This window comes from Lygodium microphyllum, chromosome 5 (genome assembly GCF_053477565.2).
Source record: "Lygodium microphyllum isolate KBCC chromosome 5, Lygodium_microphyllum_v1.1.10, whole genome shotgun sequence".
In the NCBI taxonomy this organism is placed as follows: Eukaryota; Viridiplantae; Streptophyta; class Polypodiopsida; order Schizaeales; family Lygodiaceae; genus Lygodium; species Lygodium microphyllum.
Window position 1 is genome coordinate 170,955,187 of NC_141139.1, and position 8,811 is coordinate 170,963,997.

The following is an 8,811-nucleotide window of genomic DNA, read 5'->3' on the forward strand; positions in this document are numbered from 1 at the left end:
CACTAGTCAGCCAGGGAATATTCCCTTTACCATCGGGCCGGGGGCGCTGCCCCCGAACCCCCGCCAGGGGGGCCGCTAGCCCCCCTAGGACCCCCCAGCCAGGGGCCGCTTCCGCGGCCCCCGGACCCCACAATAGGGACCCCTTTTAACTCCCTTACCACGCAACTCAATGCAATGTGCCTCGAGTTGCTACCAACTTGACCACTCCGTCTAACCCAAAGATTAGACCCACAACAGTCACCTTTTTGCCATCCGGTCACATAGACCTCATCTCATATACAAGTCAGGACTCAACCAATGTCCGGGCTCACATTTGGCTTCTCCTCATAATGGGGGCCTTACAACTCTGAGCACCATGGATCATTGGTAGCACCTAATGAGGGTGGGGCATTGATCATATCTAACATTGATCTGGTCACATTGGGATGCACATGCATATTCTTGGGCCGAGAGCTACGGCTAGTGTCATGTCCCCCCTCTTAGATATTTGGAAGCCTCAATGGAGATAGAGATTGGGAGTGAGCAGCTGCCATTGACGACCGTTGTTGTGCTTCCTGTGTCCGTTTGGAAAAAGAGGATGTAGGAGATCTAGGACTCTTGGGTGGACTTGGCACTGGCTCAATGATTTGCTCGAGGCTATTAGACGATTGTGCCATTTTCTTTGTTGAGCGATCAGCCTTGCCATGAGCAATGTTGTGCCTATGATGCCTATTATCCTCTTGGGAAGTCAAAGGCTCTTTGGGCACTAGTGACTTTTGCATATCCTCAACGATTACACCTGATGTCTGCTTGTCAAGCACACTAGGCTGAGGATCTACCCTCCAATTGGTCCCGTTGGGTTTCTTGATTTCGACCATGAGGGGCTCTGTCACTCCACTCTTTTTGACTTGAGCCTTGGTTGTTCGTTTAGATCTCCTCCTACGCTTCTTTGCTCTTAATACGATCTGGCCTTCAGTCCTCGACAAAGGAGGTTTAACAGGGGGTTTTGGTACCCAAATCCATCGCTTACCTGCATAATACCCTTGAGCATGTAGCAATGCTTTGGATATCCATCGCGGTGTTGCATTGACTCTCCATCGATGCCTGCGTCTATAAGGCTTGGGCTTCTTTTGTGGTCTTCTACGATATTTGTAAGTCCAAACCCTATCCCTAGCCTTGTCTCCTGACCTTTTTGTTTCAAGTATGGCCTCACTCACCGGTTCTCTTCGTTCAACCTGCGCTTGTATCAACTCTTTCAACAACTCCTTGCTCTCATTACTAGGCTTGCTTGGTATGTCAGAATGCTCATTTCCCTTCCCTTGAGGTTTGGTGAGGTCACGCTTGCTAAAAGTCGTGATTATCCTCACACCTGGTAGTGTTAAGTGTATCCTCTATGCTATATAGTCGGCTTCACACTTCGTTGCCTTTTTGAAGGGCCTTCCTAGGAGGATTTCCTTTCCACAATTCTCGCTATTTGGAGGAATATAGAACAGGACTGGCAAGCTTTCTGTTTCAATAGTCGCAAGGATTTTGCACTTCCCTATGAGCGCTTGTGGGTGTCCCCCATAAGGGCTAAGAGTTGCACTAGTCGGTGTGAGCTCTGGTTGGCCTAGTAGGGTCCATGATTCATAGGTCAAGATGTTAAAATATGCTCCTTCATCAATCAGAGCATCGATAGTATGCTCTCTTTTCGCGGTGAGTTTGACCCTAAGATAAGCAGGTGGTACCATGTCATCATCTTCCGGGCCCTGTCTTGTAAATTTAAGCCTTCTGACAGATGCCCTTGAGTCCTCACTTGCATGACTAGACGTGGATTCTCCACCAATGTCTTGGGTTGTCTATGCAGTGTTGCTCAAGTTACATCTCTCGTCAAGAGTGTCATGTCTAGTCACCTTGGCATTTGTAGCTTGCTGATGTTGCATTTCGCTCTAACTAGACATGGTATGAACACAATGTCTTTGTGTTCTCGTGGTGTGGCCTTTTTGCCCTTGATGGCTAGATTGGCCCATTGATATTCTAGGGTCTCTATTTCTCTTTGTTTGGGTATGGGCTTTTGATTGCTCTTTTGCAAGTGATAATCCATGCTTGTGTAGAGCCACTACCACACTAGGGTCCAATTTGGAGGACCTGTCATAGCGCGCGTTTTCTGTCCAACCTACTTGGGGGAGGTGCGGAGGGGGCAGAGCCCCCTCTGTGGGGGTTTGGGGGGCAGTCCCCCCCGGCCCGCAGGGCTGTTACGGTAAACACCATGTGCAATTTGGAGGACCATTTATAGCCAAATTTTGAACTACTTGCTCTAAGTTTCAGCCCAATGTGATCGATCTATGATATGGTTTTGGCTCTGTATGGTTTCTCAGTTAATTTCACTGTCTTCAGGTTAAAATTTGAGAAAATCTAAATTCGGCCCAAAAGGTCCGAATTACAGGGGCCGAATGCCCGATTCGAACCGTTCGAGGGCCAAGTAGGAAGGTCCAAATGTGACTAGTCCGAATGTCAAATTCAGCCAGTCCGAGTCTAGATGTCCAAGGGCCGAGTCATCCGGGCCGAGTGGGTCGCTCGGACGGGCCGAATGAGTTTTTGGGCCGAGTCGGCCAGGCCGAGTGGGTCGCTCGGACGGGCCGAATGAGTTTTTGGTCTGAGTCGGTGGCCAAGGCGGGCCAAGGGCCGAATCAAGTGGTCCGAGTGGTAGTGGGCCGAGGGCCGATTCTGGGACTCTGCCCAAAATCGCCGTCACTCGGACATATCGAGCGTGGTGCATTTTTTGCCAGCACAATGATAAATCGCCCGAATCACACGATTCAGGTCACGGCCTGTCATACACATCTCCAGATCCAAGCTATGGATGGAGGGGAAGAGTTGTATATACCTGGAATAGCCAATAAACTCCAAAATGCAAATCGGCAAGCAAATCAAACCCTCTTTCCCTGTTTTGACAACAAAAACCCTAATGCTGATTTTCTTTGTTTTTCTTTGTTTTCTCCTACTCTAATGCATCCAAATCACAAAGTAAATACCTACACTACTCCATCTCACAACATAAACCTCAAACAAAACAAAAAACCTACTTGCCAAGGAGATCAAATACCATCTTCAACCCCCTCACTTCCTTCCTATCTCAAGCACCGGTTCGGGGAAACCCTTACTTTGATGCTCAATTCGAAGCACGCAAGCGCTCAAGGCTTGAATCTATTGGTCCCGACAACGGAACAAAAATGTGGGAGCCTCTCAATCGCCAAGACCCATGGACCGCTTATTGTTTCGTGCGTTCCAAGCCGAGCACTAATGACTATCTCTCACCTAGCCGACATGCCATCCATATCTACGGGTGTAGTGAGCTTACCTCCATGCCGTTCGAGTTACCTCCTCTCCCGCGCACTCCGGTAGCTCCACGATCCAAGTGCAAGCTTCAAGCAAGCTCCGTCCTCAAGCTCCATGCTCCAAGCTCCATTGCCGCGAGCAAGACAAGAGAAGAGAAGAGAAGAGAAGAAGAGAGGAGAAGATGGAGAGCTTCTCCTCCTCGGTCCCTCACCCTCACACACTCACTCCCTCACATTCTCACACTCCCTCTCTCAAGCACAAGCTCAAGCAAGCAAGAACAAGAAGAAGAAGAAGAAGATGAGAGCTACTTTTGGCCACACACAAGTATGAGCTTTGTTGAGATATCGAGCTCCACTCGTGATACGCCAGGGTGACCGTTGTGTATTTATGTCACCGACTTGTCAGTTGCAGACGCGGTTGGTACACCACCCATGAATAATAGCTACATGATAGCTATCCTTATCTACTCTAGTTCGTGGCTCAGTTAGTATGTCACCTTAGTTAGTTGAGTTTGGTTTGAGACTCATATATAGGGTTCTTCTATTTCTTTGTACTAGAGTTCTTTTGGCTTATACAACTAAGAAGAGAAAAACTGTTTTCAGCCTCCACCCGTGTGTGTATTCCGCCATTGTGCAAGCAAGAAAGCTTCAAGTGAGACTCCTTCCTTCTCTCCCACAATCTTGACATGGTATCAGAGCCTTGTTCGTGGTAAGGAGCTCAAGAAAGCAAGCCAAGCTCGCGGTGTTCTGGTAAGAGGAGCAATGTTGCTTTCATTTTCTGTTTTGGGAGCAGATCTCTGCAGGTAGCACAGCCGGAAATTGCAAGAGTGCATTGTCTCAGGTTGAGATGCCCTTCGCGGTGAAGCAAGAGGGCAATATATGCTGCGGGATAGGGCTTTAGCCCTGGGCGACCTTGTTTTTTTTATTTGAGGCCATTTCGGGGCCTGTTTTGGAGGCGGAAGTTTTCTGCACACACTCAGGAAAAGGCCCTGTTTTATGCTGTGCGACCACTGTTCTACAGGTCGGTGAAAAGTTACTATAGAAATTGCATCGTATGCTTGTGCGCAGAGACATTGGGAGTTACAGAATCATCCCTGTTGCCTGTTGATGCAAAATTGTCACTAGGAAGTGACTCTGTGGTCAAATACCACTTTTGTCAGTTTTGCAGATTTGCCTTTGTGAGGCTGAAGCTGTGTTCTTTGCAATGACAGAATTTTTTGCAGTTTTCTGTAATGATGTCTGATTCTCTCTCACAGATTGTCACTGAAAAGCTTGACAAGAACAACTTCCAAGCATGGAAGTTTAGAATGACGAATTTTCTTATGGGAAAAGGATATTGGGAATTTGTTACAGGAAATGAAGAGAACCAGTTCTTCCTGATGTTCCCAATCAACAGCAAATGCAGGCATTTAAAGCATGGCATGAGAGAGCCATGAAAGTTATGTATTGGCTGTCTATCAGCATTTCAGACTCTATGATTGTGCATATTCAAGATGCAAGTACGCCAAAGGAGGCATGGGATACTTTGTCAAAAATGTATAGCACAAATACGTAAGCCAGGAAAATGCAGCTCAAGCAAGAGTTGCATAATGTGCAAAGAGAAAATATGAGCATCAATGACTACCACATGAAGGTGAAGAAGATTGCAGATGCACTTGCTTCCACTGGGTCGCCAGTGGAAGATAATGATTTAGTTTCTGTGACCTTGAATGGTCTAGGAAAGGATTATGCACAGTTCCGAACATCCATTTCCGTCCGTGAAAGATTTCCATATTTTGAGGAGTTGATTGCTCTTCTAATTTCTGAGGAACAGAGAAATGGTGGTGCATCTTCTTCAGGAGGAACTTCAAAAGAAGCTGTCTTCTACTCAAATGCTGGAAGAGGTAGAGGCAGAGGTAGAGGAGGCCGATATGGAGGCCATGGTAGAAATCAGAATATGCAGCAAACTCAAGAAAACCAGTCCTATGGAGGAGGACGTGGTAACTCTAGAGGTAGGGGGAGCCAAAGAGGTCGTGGTGGATGGCAAAGAGGCCAAAATGCAAACAGTAATGTTGAATGCTACTACTGTGGTAAAATGGGTCATATGACTAAAGACTGCTATAAAAAGCAGAATGACATCATGAATGGAAAACTACAACAAGGGAATTATGCATCTTCTAGTAGACAGGGTGATGACAGAAATGAGCACTTGTTTATGGTGCAGCACATGAACAATTCTGTGACAAGTGCAGAAGAAAGTAATGATGTATGGTATGTTGACTCAGGTGCATCAAACCACATGACAGGTCATGCAGAATGGATGGAGGATGCAAGAAAAATGGAAAAACTAGGATTTGTGGAGACTGGTGATGATACTGCACATCCTATTGTGCAGATTGGAAAAATTCATTTGTCTATGCAAGATGGGAAAAAGAAATACATGTCCGATGTATTTCATGTCCCGAATATCACCAAGAATCTGGTTTCTATTGGTCAAATGGTTGAGCAGGGCTTGCAGGTCAGATTTAATCCTCATGGATGCTTTGTTGAGGATATGAAAAATAAAGGTCGCTTGATAGCAAAAGGAAAGAAGAAGGGCAAAATGTTTACATTGGATGCAGACATGTCTGAATTGAGTGCAGCACTGTTTGCACATGGGACCGGTGTAGTTGCAGATATTGATATCTGGCATAAACGCATTGGTCATGTTAATGTACAACGACTTAAATCAATGCAGGCCCAAAATATTGTTGCAGGTTTGCCGAAATTCAAGGTTGTAGAAATGCATAAGGTATGTGAAGCCTGTCAGTTTGGAAAACAGGCAAGGAAACCATTTCCTAGACATGTTCAAGAGAGTAGGAAGCCATTGGAATTAATCCACTCTGACGTGTGAACAACTAAAGCTGCATCTCTTGGAGGCTGTCATTATTTTGTTAGTTTTATTGATGACTATAGCAAAAAAGTTTGGGTGTATTTTATGAAAAAGAAAATTGAAGTTTTTGGGCATTTCAAAACTCTTAAAGCGATGGTTGAAAAAGAAACAGGCCTGCAGATAAAATGCCTAAGGTCAGATGGAGGGGGAGAGTACCTCTCAAATGAGTTTGCAAGGTTCCTGCAGGAGCATGGCATAAAGCAGCAATATTCATGCAGTCATACCCCACAACAAAATGGAATTGCAGAAAGGAAAAACAGGCATATTGGAGAGGTATCTCGTGCCATGCTCAATGAAAAAGACTTGCCAGATTTTTATTGGACTAAAGCAGTTGCTACAGCAGTCTACATAATGAACAGGACTCCCACTGCAGCAATACATGGAATGACTCTAGAGGAGAGGTATACTGGTAGGAAACCAGATATTTCTCATTTGAAAATTTTTGGTTGCATTGCCTATGTACATGTGCCAGATAAGTTGAGATCCAAGTTGGATCCAAAAGCTGAGAAGTGCATCTTTATTGGTTACTCTCTGCAGCAAAAAGGGTATAGATGCTATAACCCTTCTACTCGTAAGTTTACAGTGAGCAGAGATGTTGTTTTTTATGAGATGAGTAGCTGGTATAAACCAGTAAATGTGATTGATGATGTAGATGCACAAATGGGTAATGCTGCACAGAATTCACAGCAACAGTCACAAAATATTACTGGACCTGGAGTGTCCTCTAGCAGTGGTTCACATTCTTCGCCATGGACAGGCAGATTGAGATCAGGAGAATCTTCTCAAAGCAATGCAAATAGTGGTATGCAGGTATCACGAAAAGGAAAAGAGAAGGTTGATCAGCCCATGCTTGATGTGAATGCAGGTCACTCTTATGTGGATGGTGAATCCAGTGGCTCAGAACAGAGCATTGATGATGAGTTGGGTATTCCTTCTATTGTTACACCTGGAGTAAGAAAGACCAGGGATGTTTTGAGAGCACCTGGGAGTGAACCTACTTTGCGCAGGTCTACGAGAGCTAGGTATCCTGTGGATAGGCTGAAATATGATGGATTTACAGCCATTCACTATGCATATATGGTCAAAGTGATACAGGAACTAGAGCCCACTTCTTTTGAGCAAGCCATGGGAAAATAAAAATGGGAGAAAGCCATGGATGAAGAAATGGATGCCTTGGAAGCAAATGCTACATGGGAATTGGTACCTTTGCCTAAAGGTAAAAATGCAATTGGCTGTAAGTGGGTTTATAAGGTGAAGCACAATGCAGATAGTTTTGTGAACAGATACAAGGCAAGATTAGTAGTCAAGGGGTATGCACAAACATATGGCATTGACTATGAAGAAACATTCAGTCCGGTTGCAAGGATGGCATCCGTAAGAGCAGTCATTGCTATGGCTGCATCAAAGGGATGGTCTTTACATCAGATGGATGTAAAGAATGCCTTCTTGCATGGTGATTTGCAAGAAGAGGTCTATATGGAGCAGCAACCAGGTTATGTGCATGTTGTTCATCCTGAGTTTGTTTGCAGGTTGAAGAAAGCCTTGTATGGCTTGAAGCAAGCACCTAGAGCATGGTCTGACAAGATAGGACAGTATCTTGTCACTATTGGCTTTTAGATTTCCAAGGCAGATTTTTCACTTTATGTGAGAAAAACAGAGAAAGGTATTATGCTACTTGTCATTTATGTTGATGATTTGATTATGACAGGTGACAGTGATGAAGATATCCTTCATGTGAAAATGCTATTGAAGCAGAAGTTTGAGATGAAGGATTTGGGAGAGCTACGTTATTTCTTGGGCATTGAGGTGATTAGATCACCAAGTGGGATACAGCTCTTGCAAAGGCAGTATGGATTGGACATGCTGTCCAAATATGGGATGACATGCTGTAAGCCTATTTCAGTTCCTTTGGAGCAGAATGTGAAGCTGAGCACAGATGCAGGTGAGCTTCTAGAAGACCCTACTATGTACAGACGCATAGTAGGAAGTTTGATTTATATGACTATTACCAGGCCAGATTTGAGCTATGCTGTTGGATTGGTAAGTCAGTTTATGCAGGCTCCAAGGAAGCCACATTTGGATGCGGCTAGATGCATACTCAGGTATGTGAAGTCCACATTGCAGTATGGACTATTTTATGAGACTGGGGTTCAGATACAGTTGCATGGATACACTGATGCTGATTGGGCTGGTAGTATTTCTGATAGACGATCTACCAATGGATATGTGTTCTCTTTTGGGAGTGCTGCAGTCACTTGGAGCAGCAAGAAACAGCCTACAGTTGCCTTGTCGAGCACAGAGGCTGAGTACAGGGGTGTAGCAATGACTGCATGTGAGGTAGCTTGGTTGCATAAGCTACTTTATGATATGCATCAGTCTACAGATGGGTCAGTTGTCATTTATTGTGACAACATGAGTAGTATACACTTGGCAAATAACCCAGTCTATCATGCTAGAACAAAGCACATTGAGGTGCATTATCACTATGTGCGAGAGAGGGTTTTACTAGGTCTTATTGATCTAGTTTATGTCAGCACAGAGGATCAAGTAGCTGACATATTCACGAAGGCATTGGGCACAGAGAAGCTGCGCAAGTTCAGAGAC